Below are 11,356 nucleotides of genomic sequence, written 5' to 3'. Positions count from 1 at the left end.
CCTTTGAGTGTAGAATAACGTACAGGCAAGCTGCTACAAAATGTTTCCAAATTATATTTGCAAATTTAATGACCCTAATGTTATCCCATGTCTGAAAGACAGGTAAAAACTTGAATTTTTTCTGAATTTTTTTTTGTCTTTAGCGTCTTCATGAAAGAAAATAAAAGTTAAAATAGATGGTAAAGTTTATCTTTGATGGTTCTAGTTGTCCTTTTCTTCAGTTGTCCCCTCTTTGTTTACTGATTTACTTTTAACCCTTATTCAATTTGATTTTCAGGAGATATTTGTGAATGTGAATGTGAGACATTGTCTACATTTTGGGTTACCCCAATCTCTTACAGTAAGAATGGAGTTTCTGGGACTAAAAAAAACTGTAGTAAATGAGGGGAGGAGTTGTACACATGTAGGGGTATTTTTTTTGATTAAGTAATCTCCCTGTATGCTTGAAACTATACTTTGTAAATACCCCCCCACTCTAAGGCCTCTTCCAATGTAATCTACTTATAAACTATATGATAATTTTGTATACCACAAACTAAGATAATTCTCCACATATTCTTGTGTCTTTGGGGGAAACACACACACACACACACACATACACACACACAAAACACTTTCAAGTCTTTGGAGTAGATGTGTATGAAACAATATACAAAGCAAAGGAAAGATTTTCTGTAGGAGTGTATTTTTATGAATGCAAAATGTTACCTAAAATGATATCTGAAATTACAAGCATGAACTTAAAATGGCTGAACCAACTTCCAAGTAATTGTAATTTCTGTAAGAATTTTTGTGGTGTATATGCTCCCACAATGAGTGATCTAAAGCTAATAAAGAAAAGTCATTGAAGGGAAAATTGGTAAGATATGCACAAAATGGCCTCTCTTGCACCAGTAAGAACTGGCTTCAGCACACCACTGATAGGTTATCAACTTATGTTATCCTCTTTCAAGATACTTACACTACAGAAGAGAACCCCACAAAAGATCACTATTTAAAGAAAATAATAATTTGCTAATAGTGCAAGTGAAAATTATAGTGAGAGAAATTTTGGGTTAAGATTGGTAAGTTACTTTCTCATACTCCTTGAATCACATCATGTTAATCAGCTCCTCTTCAGCCCATCAGTAATAGTACCCCAGTACAATGTGGAATGTGGCATAACTGGTTTGCTATGGAAGTTTTATAAATCAATGTCCCCAAAGACCTGGATTTCTAGGCATATTTTATGGCTCTTTTCTTAAATATTGAGCTAATTGCTTTTTTGATTTTAGCTTCAGGTGACCATAGAAAGTAAAATAATAACCAATGTTAAATAGAACAAACTTACAACAAACTTACATTCACCTTATATAAGGAACCATAGAGTTCATGAACTTGTTTCCACATTATTTCATTCTTTTTCCTTCTGCAAGTTCAATTACTGCCACATCTCATTTCTCTTAGGCTTAACTGCCTCATTACTACTTGTTGATATATTCTCACACCACTGCTACCTTCTTTGTCAAAATATGAAATAAGAAATGGAAGTCCCATGCGTCTGAATCAGAGGCCAAAACCCTAAAAGAGAGGTCCAGCAGACATCAGGTTACTGGAATTTTCCAGGGTAGCTCTCAAGTCAAATATGATTTAGGAATTGGATTCTGTACTGACTCAGTGGCCTGGCTTGCTGTATGAGGCATATGAAAGGAGAAACTAAAATATAAGCAGATAAAATTGTCTTGGTATGCACTCACCACTATGCATATATTAATTAAAATGTGAATTACAGTCAAATTATTCATAAAGGCTCTGTCAAAATAGTATCAGTGTCTAATAGAGGGAAAGCCCTAGGCCTAATGGAGGGTTTAAGGACAGAATGATTTGTTGGAAAAAAACTTTCTTTCCTCTATATTTGCCAGGATTCTTAAGTCTCTGACTGCAGGTGTTTAAATCCCAAGGTTGGTTTAAAATACCTATGTCTAACTTGGATCAAGATGAACAGTATTCTGGAGTTTTTCAGGAACTGGCAAAAAAATATTTAAGAATATGATCCTGTCAAGGCTATCCCTTGACAAAATAAATATGTAGAATTTATCTTCAGTAGCTTTTCTCTTTTTCAGATATTCTTCTTTCCTGTTTTTGGCACCCTGTCGTGTCATATATCACAGGTCCCAAGTGATGTTCCTCCCCTGTTAATCAGATGTGTCATCAGAGAATTTTGACATATTTGAAGTGATCTTGCCTCACTTTGAAGAGTCCAGCCTCATTTTTTCATAAAACATATCAGTCTTATTAGCTGTCTCTCAAAGTGGTGTTCTCTGCAATCATCCAGTCCTATAGACACAGGGAGAAAAATATGAAGGGACCACTGGTACTAAAATAATCCTTTATTTATTCTTTTCTATTATAGTAAAATTTACCATTTTAACAATTTTAAAGTGTGTAAGCCTATGGTATTAAATACATTTATAATGTAGTACATCATCACTATCTAGTTCAAAAAGTTTTACATCATCTGAAAGAGAAACCCTGTAAACTTTAAAAAAAATCACTTGTCGTTCCCCACTCTGCACAACCTAAGATAAACACTTACCTGCTTTCTGTATCTATGGATTTGCATTTCATATAAATGGAATCATACAACATGTGAACTTTAGTTTCTGGTTTCTTTCATTTATCATTATTTTCAAAGTTCATCCGTGTGGTAGCTTACATTAGTACATCATTCTTTTTTATGGCTGAACAACATTCCATTGTATAAATATACCACATTTTATCTATTTATCAGTTGATGGAGGTTTGAGTTTTTCTGCTTTAACATTATGAATAGCGCTGTTATAAACATTCATGTACAAATTTTTATTTGAACACCTGTTCTCAATTCTTTGGGATATATATCAAGGAATGGAATTGCTGGATCATATGGTATTTCTATGATTGGCTTTTTGATGGACCACCAAAATGTTTTCCATAGCAGTTGCACCATGATACAGTCCCACCAACAAATTATGGGGATTTCTGTTTCCCCACATCATCACCAACCCTTGTTATTTTCTATTTCTTTGAACATGGCTATCCTAGTGAATGTGAAGTGGTATCTCGTTGTGGGTTTTATTTGCATTTTCCTAAGGACAAATGACATTTGAGCATATTTTCATGTGCTTATTGGCCATTTCTTTATCTTACTTGGATAAATTTCTATTTAGATCTCTTGTCTATCTTTCTAAGTTGGGTTGCTGAACTTTTGGTTGTTGAATTGTAAGTGTTGTTTATATATTGTGAATTTATATATTCTGAATTCTTGATCTGTATTAGATATATGATTTGCAAATATTTCATTGTATAAGTTTAAGGCATACAGAATGATGGTATGAATTACATATATTGTGAAATGATAGGTTCAGCTTCTCATATAGATACAACAAAAAGAAAGGAAAAGAAGAAAAGAAAAAAATTCTCCCTGTGATAAAAATTCTTAGGATTTACTTTGTTAACAACTTTCCTATGTATCCTACAGAAGTGTTAACTATAGTCATCATGTTGTACATTACATCTCTAGTATTTATTTATATTATAACAGAGAGATTGTACCTTCTGACCATTTTCCTTCTATTCCTTGTCCCCCACCCACTGCCTCTGGTAACCACAAGTCCAATCTCTTTTTCTATGAATTTTCTTTTTAAGATTCCATATGTAAGTGAGATCATACAGTATTTGTTTTTTCTGTCTGACTTATTTCATTTAGCATAATGTCTTCAAAATCTTTTCATGTTGTCCAAAAGGTAAGATTTCCTTGTTTTTCATGGTTAAATAATATTCTATTAAATATCTCAAAAATTCTTTATTCATGTATGTCTTGGTTATTGTAAATAATGCTGCTATGAACATGGGGATGCAGATATCATTTTGAGTTAGTGTGTTCATTTCCTTTGGATATATTCCCAGAAGTGGAATTTCTGGATCATACGGTAATTCTATTTTTAATTTTTTGAGTGTCCTCCATACTGTTTTCTATAACGGCTGTACCAAGTTACAATCACAACAACAGTGCATGAGGTTTCCCATTTCTCCAGATCCACACCAGCATTTGTCATCTCTTGTCCTTTTTTATAATGATGACTCTAAGAGGTGTGAGATGATATATCATTGTGGCTTTAATTTGCATTTCTCTAATTATTAGTGTTTTTAAACATCATGTCATATGATGTGAAAAACTTTCATTTCATATGAAAGTGCCTGTTGGCCTTTCATATATCTTCTTTGGAAAAAATGTCAGTTCAAATCCTTTGCCTATTTTTAAACTGGGTTATTCGTTTTTTTGCAATTGAGTTGAAAGAGTTATATATATATTTTGAATATTAACCCCTTAACAGATGTGTGGTTTGCAAGTAATTTTCCCATTCTGCAGTTTGTTTTTCACTTTGTTGATGGTCTATTTTGCCGTGGAGAAGCTTTTTAGTTAGGTGATGTCCTGGTCCTACTTGTTTATTTTTCATTTTGTTGCTTGTGCTTTACCTGTAATATATTGGGTTGGCGAAAAAGTTTGTTTGGGATTTTCTGGAGCATATGGGAAAACCCAAAAGAATTTTTTGGCCAACCCAATACAATACATAATTACCAAGATCTACATCAAGGAGCTTTATTCCTCTGTTTTATTCTAGCAGTTTTACAGTTTCAGGTCTTATATTTAACTCTTTAATGCATTTTGAGTTAATTTTTGTGAGTGGTGTAAGATATAGGTCCAGTTTTATTATTTTACATGTGAATATCCAATTATCCCCAAACCATTTATTGAAAAGACTTTTTTCTATTAAGTATTATTGGCTCCCTTGTCATGTATTACTTAACTGTATATGCTTGCATTTATTTCTGGGCTCTTGATTCTTCTGTTCCATTGGTCTACTTGTCTTCTTTAATTTGTTAAGACATTTTTGTGGCCTAACATATGTTTTATCCTAGAAAATGTTCAATGTGCACTTTAGAAGAATGTGTTAGAAGAATGTGTTCTACTGTTAGATAGAATGTTTTATGTATTTGTTAAGTACATTTGGCCTATAGTGTTGTCAAATCTGCTGCCTCTTTATTGATTCTCTGTCTGCATGGTCTATCCATTGTTGAGAGCTGGATTTTAAAATCCTCAACTATTACTGTATCACTGTCTATTTCTCCTTTTAGTTATTATTTTTTCCTTTATATATTTAGGTGCTCCGATATTGGGTGTGAAAATATTTACAATTGTTATATCTTTTTGATAAAGTGACCACTTTATCATTATATAATGACCTCCTTTGTCTCTTTTTACCATTTTTAATTTAAAGTGTATTTTTTAAATATAAGTATAGCTACTCCTGGTTATTTTGGTTACTATTTGCTTAAAATGTCTTTTTCTATCCCTTCACTGTAAGTCTCTTTATGTCTAAGGCTAAAGTGAGTCTCTTGAAGGCAGCATATTGTTGGAATATTTTTTATTCATTCAACCATTCTGTCTTTTAACTGGAGAATTTTATGTGCTTACATTGAAAGTAATTATTTATAGGTTAGGACTTACTAGGAGATTTTTTTTGTATATATTCAGGAAACTAATTTATTGTCAGATCTCTCTCTCTCTATTTTATCTCTCACCCTCTACTATTATCTACATTTCAAATATATTTTCCAAGTCTATAGCTCACTTTTTCACTCTCTTAAGAATTGTTTTTAAATGAATAGAAGTTAGTAATTTTAGTAAAGATCAAATTATAAATCTTTTATTGTATAGTGAATGATTTTTGTGTTATGCTGTCATGTTTTTTCCTAGAAACTTTCTTGTTTTTCTTGTATATTTACATTTACAATCCATTTCAAATTAATAGTAGCGTATAATGTGAGTTAGAGTTAAGATTCATTGTTTTACATAAAGATATCCAACTGTCCCAAGTACAATTTATCCAAAAAGAACACCTTTTATCTTTTGAAGACATAAATATACTTGTTGTAAATCAGATGACCATATTTTGTAAGTTTGTTTATAAATGCCAGTTTTTCCTTTTCTCTATGGTATGTCCTCATGCTAGGGTCACACTATCTTTTATTACTGAAGTACAGTTGATTTATAATATTGTGATACTTTCATGTGTACAGCAAAGTGATTCAGTTATATCTATAGATATATATTTTTTTCAGATTGCTTTCCATTATAGGTTATTACAAGATATTGAATATAATTCACTGTGCTATACAGTATATCTTTGTTGCTTATCTATTTTACGTATAAATAATGCTACTCCCATACTCCTAACTTATACCTCCCCCTCCCTTTCCTCTTTGGTAACCATAGGTTTGTTTTCAAAGTCTGTGACTCTGTTTCTGTTTTGTACATAGATTTATTTGTACTATATTTTACATTCCACATATAAGTGATATCATATAACATATGTCTTCCTTTGTCTGACTTACTTCACTAAGTATAATATTCTCCAGGTCTATCCACTTTGCAAATGGCAGTATTTCATTCTTTTTAATGCTGAGTAATATTCCATTGCATTTATATACCACATCTTGTTTATCCATTCATCTGTTGATAGACACTTAGTTTGCTTCCATGTCTTGGCTATTGTAAATAGTGCTTCAGTGAACATTGAGGTGCATGTATTTTTTGAATTATGGTTTTCTCCGGATATATGTCCGAGACTGGGATTGCTGAATCATATGGTAGCTCTATTTATAGTTTTTTTTAAGGAACCTCCACACTGTTTTCCATAGTGGCTGTACCAATTTCCATTCCCACCAACAGTGTAGGAGGGTTCCCTTTTCTCCACACTCTCTCCAGAATTTACTATTTGCAGACTTTTTAATGATGGCCATTCTGACCAGTGTGAAGTGGTACCTCATTGTAGTTTTGATTTTCATTTCTCTGCTAATTAGCGATGTTGAGCATCTTTTCATGTGCATTTTGGACATCTGTATGTCTTCTTGGAGAAATGTCTATTTAGGTCTTCTGCCCATTATTTGATTGGGTTACTTGTGTTTTCAATACTGAGTTGTATGTATTTGTATATTTTGAATATTAACCCTTTGTTAGCTGCATTGTTTGCAAATTTTTTCTCCAATTCCATTGGTTGTCTTTTCATTTTGTTGATGCTTTCCTATGCTGTGCAAGAACTTTTAAGTTTGGTTAGGACCCATTGGTTTGTTTGCTTTTATTTCTTTTGCTTGGGAGACTGATCTAAGAAACTATTGCCATGATTTATGTCAGAGAATGTTTTGCTTATATTCTCTTCCAGGAGTTTTATGGTATCATGTCTTATATTTAGGACTTTAGCATTTTGAGTTTATTTTTGAATATTGGTGTGAGAAAGCGTTCTAAATTCATTGAGTTACAGGTAGCTGTCCAGAATTCCCAACACCACTGGTTGAAGAGACTATCTTTTCTCCATTTTATATTTTTTCTTCCTTTGTTGTAGATTAATTGACCATAGGTGTGTGGATTTATTTCTGAGCTCTCTATTATGTTCCACTGATCTGTATGATTGTTTTTATGCCAACACCACACTGTTTTGATTATTGCAGCTTTGTGGTATAGTCAGAAGTCTAGAAGGGTTATACCTCCAGCTTTGTTCTTTTTCCTTAGGATTGCTTTGGCAGTTTGGGTCTTTTTGGTTCCTTGTAAATTTTAGGAGTATTTGTTCTAGTCCTGTGAAAATTGTCATGTTTATTTTGATAGGGATTGCATTAAATCTGTAGAATGATTCGGGTAGTATGGCCATTTTAACAATATTAATTATTCCAATCCAAGAGCATGGGATATCTTTCCATTTCTTTGAACCATCTTCAATTTTCCTTATCAAAGTTTTATACTTTTCAGTGTATAGGTCTTTCACCTCTTGGTTGAGATTATTCCTAGGTATTTTATTCTTTTTGATGTGATTTTAAATGGGATATTTTTTACTTTCCCTTTCAGACATTTTATTATTTGTGTAAAGAAATAAAACAGACTTCTGTATGTTAATCTCCTATACTGCTACCTTGATGAAATCATTTCTGAGCATATTGTGCTTTTAGTGAGATAAATTGAAGGATTTTCTAAGTTATTTGCGTATGTGTAAAATTAACAAATAATTGAAAACTCTCAATAAGAGTCATAATTTTACCCAACTCACTCTGTAAAAGAGTGGGTTTTTTTGACCCTCTCTCTAGAGTAGCCTGACAAAACAACTTTGTGCCACTGTTGCTACATCTAGTAGAATCTGTGGATGGAATTTCTGTCACTCTTTTAACAGGATGGTGAAGATCCAGCATAGTACAGAGAGGAACTGTTGATACTGATGTGTTTTATCTTTCTACCATTAGTGTGTTTCATTATTTGCCTGGAGTGGTGAGAACATTAACTGCTACTTTAACCTACTTTAGGGATCATTTTGTTCCTCCCCACTGTGTTTAGTGATAGCGGGAAGTGTCATTAAAACTTGCTATTTTTTCTCATCCTGTGTGTTGTTTTTCTCTTTGTAAGGACTCACTTTATTAGAGGAAAAAAAATCTAATTCCTAGAGGAAAACATAGGCAGAACACCCTTTGACATAAATCACAGCAATACTTTTTTGTATCCATCACCTAGGGTAATGGAAATAAAAGCAAAAATAAACAAATGAGACCTAAGTAAACTTAAAAGCTTCTGCACAGCAAAGAAAACTAAACAAAATGAAACGACAACTTACTGAATAGGAGAAACATCTGCAAATGATGTGAGCAGCAAGGGATTAAGCTCCAAAATATACAAACAGCACATACAGCTTAATATCTATCTATCTATCTAACTATCTAAACCAACTACCCAATCAAAAAATGGGCAGAAGACCTAAATAGACATTTCTCCAAAAAGACATATATATGTCCAACAGGAACATAAAAGATGTTCAACATCACTAATTATTAAAGAAATGCAAATCAATAAAACAATGAGGTATCACCTTACACCAGTCAGAATGGCCATCATTAAAAATTCTACAATTAGTAAATGCTGGAAAGGGTGTGGAGAAAGGGCAACTCTCCTGCACTGTTGGTGAGAATGTAAATTGGTGCAGTCACTATGGAGAACAGTATGGAGGTTCCTTAAAAAAGTAAGAGTTACCACATGATCCAGCAACCCGACTTCTGGGCATATATATCAAAAAATACATGTTGAATCAATATATGTACTTCAGTGTCCTGACAGGAAATTGTTGGAATGTATTCTTCTAACCTTTAATGGAATAAGTTTAACTAATATCTAAAATTATGGTCATATAATTACTTTGTTCATTTATTCAGCAAACATTACTTAGTCCAGTTTCTAAATAATTTCTCAGATGCAAAGGTAGATTTTTTTGTTTGCATAATTTATTTATTAATATATAGTAGTGTGTACCTGTTAATCTCAAACTCCTAATTTGTCCCTCTTCACTTTCCCCTTTAGTAACCATAAGTTGCTTTCTATGTCTGTGAATCTATTTCTGTTTTGTAAGTAAGTTCATTTGTATCATTTTTTTTAGATTCAACATATAAGCATTATCATATGGTATTTGTCTTTCTCTGGCTTACTTCACTTAGTATGATAATGTCTAGACCCATCCATTTTGCTGCAGATGGCATTATTTCATTCTTTTTTATGGCTGAGTAATATCCCATCATATATATAATATCACATCTTCTCAATGGACATTTAGGTTGCTTCCATGTCTTAGATATTGTAAATAGTGCCACCATGAACATTGGGGTACATGTATCTCTTTGAATTATAGTTTTTCTCTGGATATATGCCCAGGTGTGGTATCACTGGATCACATGGTAACTCTATTTTTAGTTTTTTAATGGAGAAAAAACAGTCTCTTCAATAAATAGTGCAGGGAAAATTGAACAGCTACATGTGAAAGAATGAAATTAAAACATTCTCTAACACCATATATAAAAATAAATTCAAAATGGATTAATGACCTAAAATTAAGACCAGATACTACAAAACTCTAGAGGAAAACTTAGGCAGAACACTCTTTGACATAAATCACAGCAAGATCTTTTTTGATCCACCTCCTAGAGTAATGGAAATAAAAACAAAAATAAACAAATGGGACCTAATGAAACTTAAAAGGTTTCTCACAGCAAAGGAAACCATAAACAAAATGTAAAGACAACTTAAGGAATGGGAGAAAATATTTGAAAATGATGTGACTGACAAGAGATTTTAATTTCCAAAATATGCACACAGCTCAATATAAAAAAAAAACCAAACAACCCAATCAAAAAAATGAGCAGGGCTGCCCTGGTGGCACAGTGGTTGAGAGTCTGCCTGCTGATGCAGGAGACATGGGCTCGTGACCTGGTCCAGGAAGATCCCACATGCCGCGGAGTGGCTGGGCCCGTGAGCCATGGCCGCTGAGCCTGCATGTCCGGAGCCTGTGCTCCGCAACGGGGAGAGGCCACAGCAGTGAGAGGCCCACATACCTCAAAAAAAAAAAAGGGCAGAAGTTGTAAGAAGACATTTCTCCAAAGAATAATATATAGATGGCTAATAGGCACATGAAAAGATGCTCAGCCTCGCTCATTGTTAGAGAAATGTAAATCAAAACTGCAATGAGGTATCACCTCACACCAGTCAGGATGGCCATCATCAAAAATTCTACAAACAATAAATGCTGGAGAGGGTGTAGAGAAAAACAAACCCTCCTACACTATTTGTGGGAATGTAAATTGGTGCAGCCACTATGAAGATACACTCTAAATAACTTTCAACTACATAATACAAAATTGTTTGCTATAGCTATCATTTACATTAGATCCTCAGAATAACTGGAAGTTTGTACAATTTGATTAACATCTACATAATTTCCAACCGCCATGCCCAAGTAAGCACTATACAATTCTCTGTTTCTATGAGTGTGGCTCTTTTAAATTCCACATATAAAGGATATTATAAAAAAGAAGGATATTATCTAATAGATGTCTTTCTCTGCCATTATTTCACTTATCATAATGTCCTAAAGTTCCTTCTATGTCGTTACAAGTGGTAAGACTTACTTCTTTCTCATGGCTGAATAATAAATATTCACTTATTTTCTTTATCCATTCATCCATAGACGACACTTAGGTTGTTTCCATATCTTGGCTATTGTGGCTAATGCTGTAAGAATTACAGAAATGCAGATATCTCTTTGAAATACTGATTTATTTACTTTATAAGTACCCAGAATTGGAGTTGCTGGTAGTTCTATTCTTAAAAATTTTTTGAGGAACCTCCATAGTGTTTTCCATAGTGGCTGTACAAATTACTTTCCCACCAGCAGTACACAAGTTTTCGCTTTTCTTCACACCCTTGCCAACTCTTGTTATCTCTTGTCTTTTTGATAACAGCCATTCTAACTGG

Source organism: Pseudorca crassidens, chromosome X, assembly GCF_039906515.1.
Source record: "Pseudorca crassidens isolate mPseCra1 chromosome X, mPseCra1.hap1, whole genome shotgun sequence".
Taxonomy (NCBI): domain Eukaryota; kingdom Metazoa; phylum Chordata; class Mammalia; order Artiodactyla; family Delphinidae; genus Pseudorca; species Pseudorca crassidens.
Note: the sequence above shows the minus strand (reverse complement) of the source record.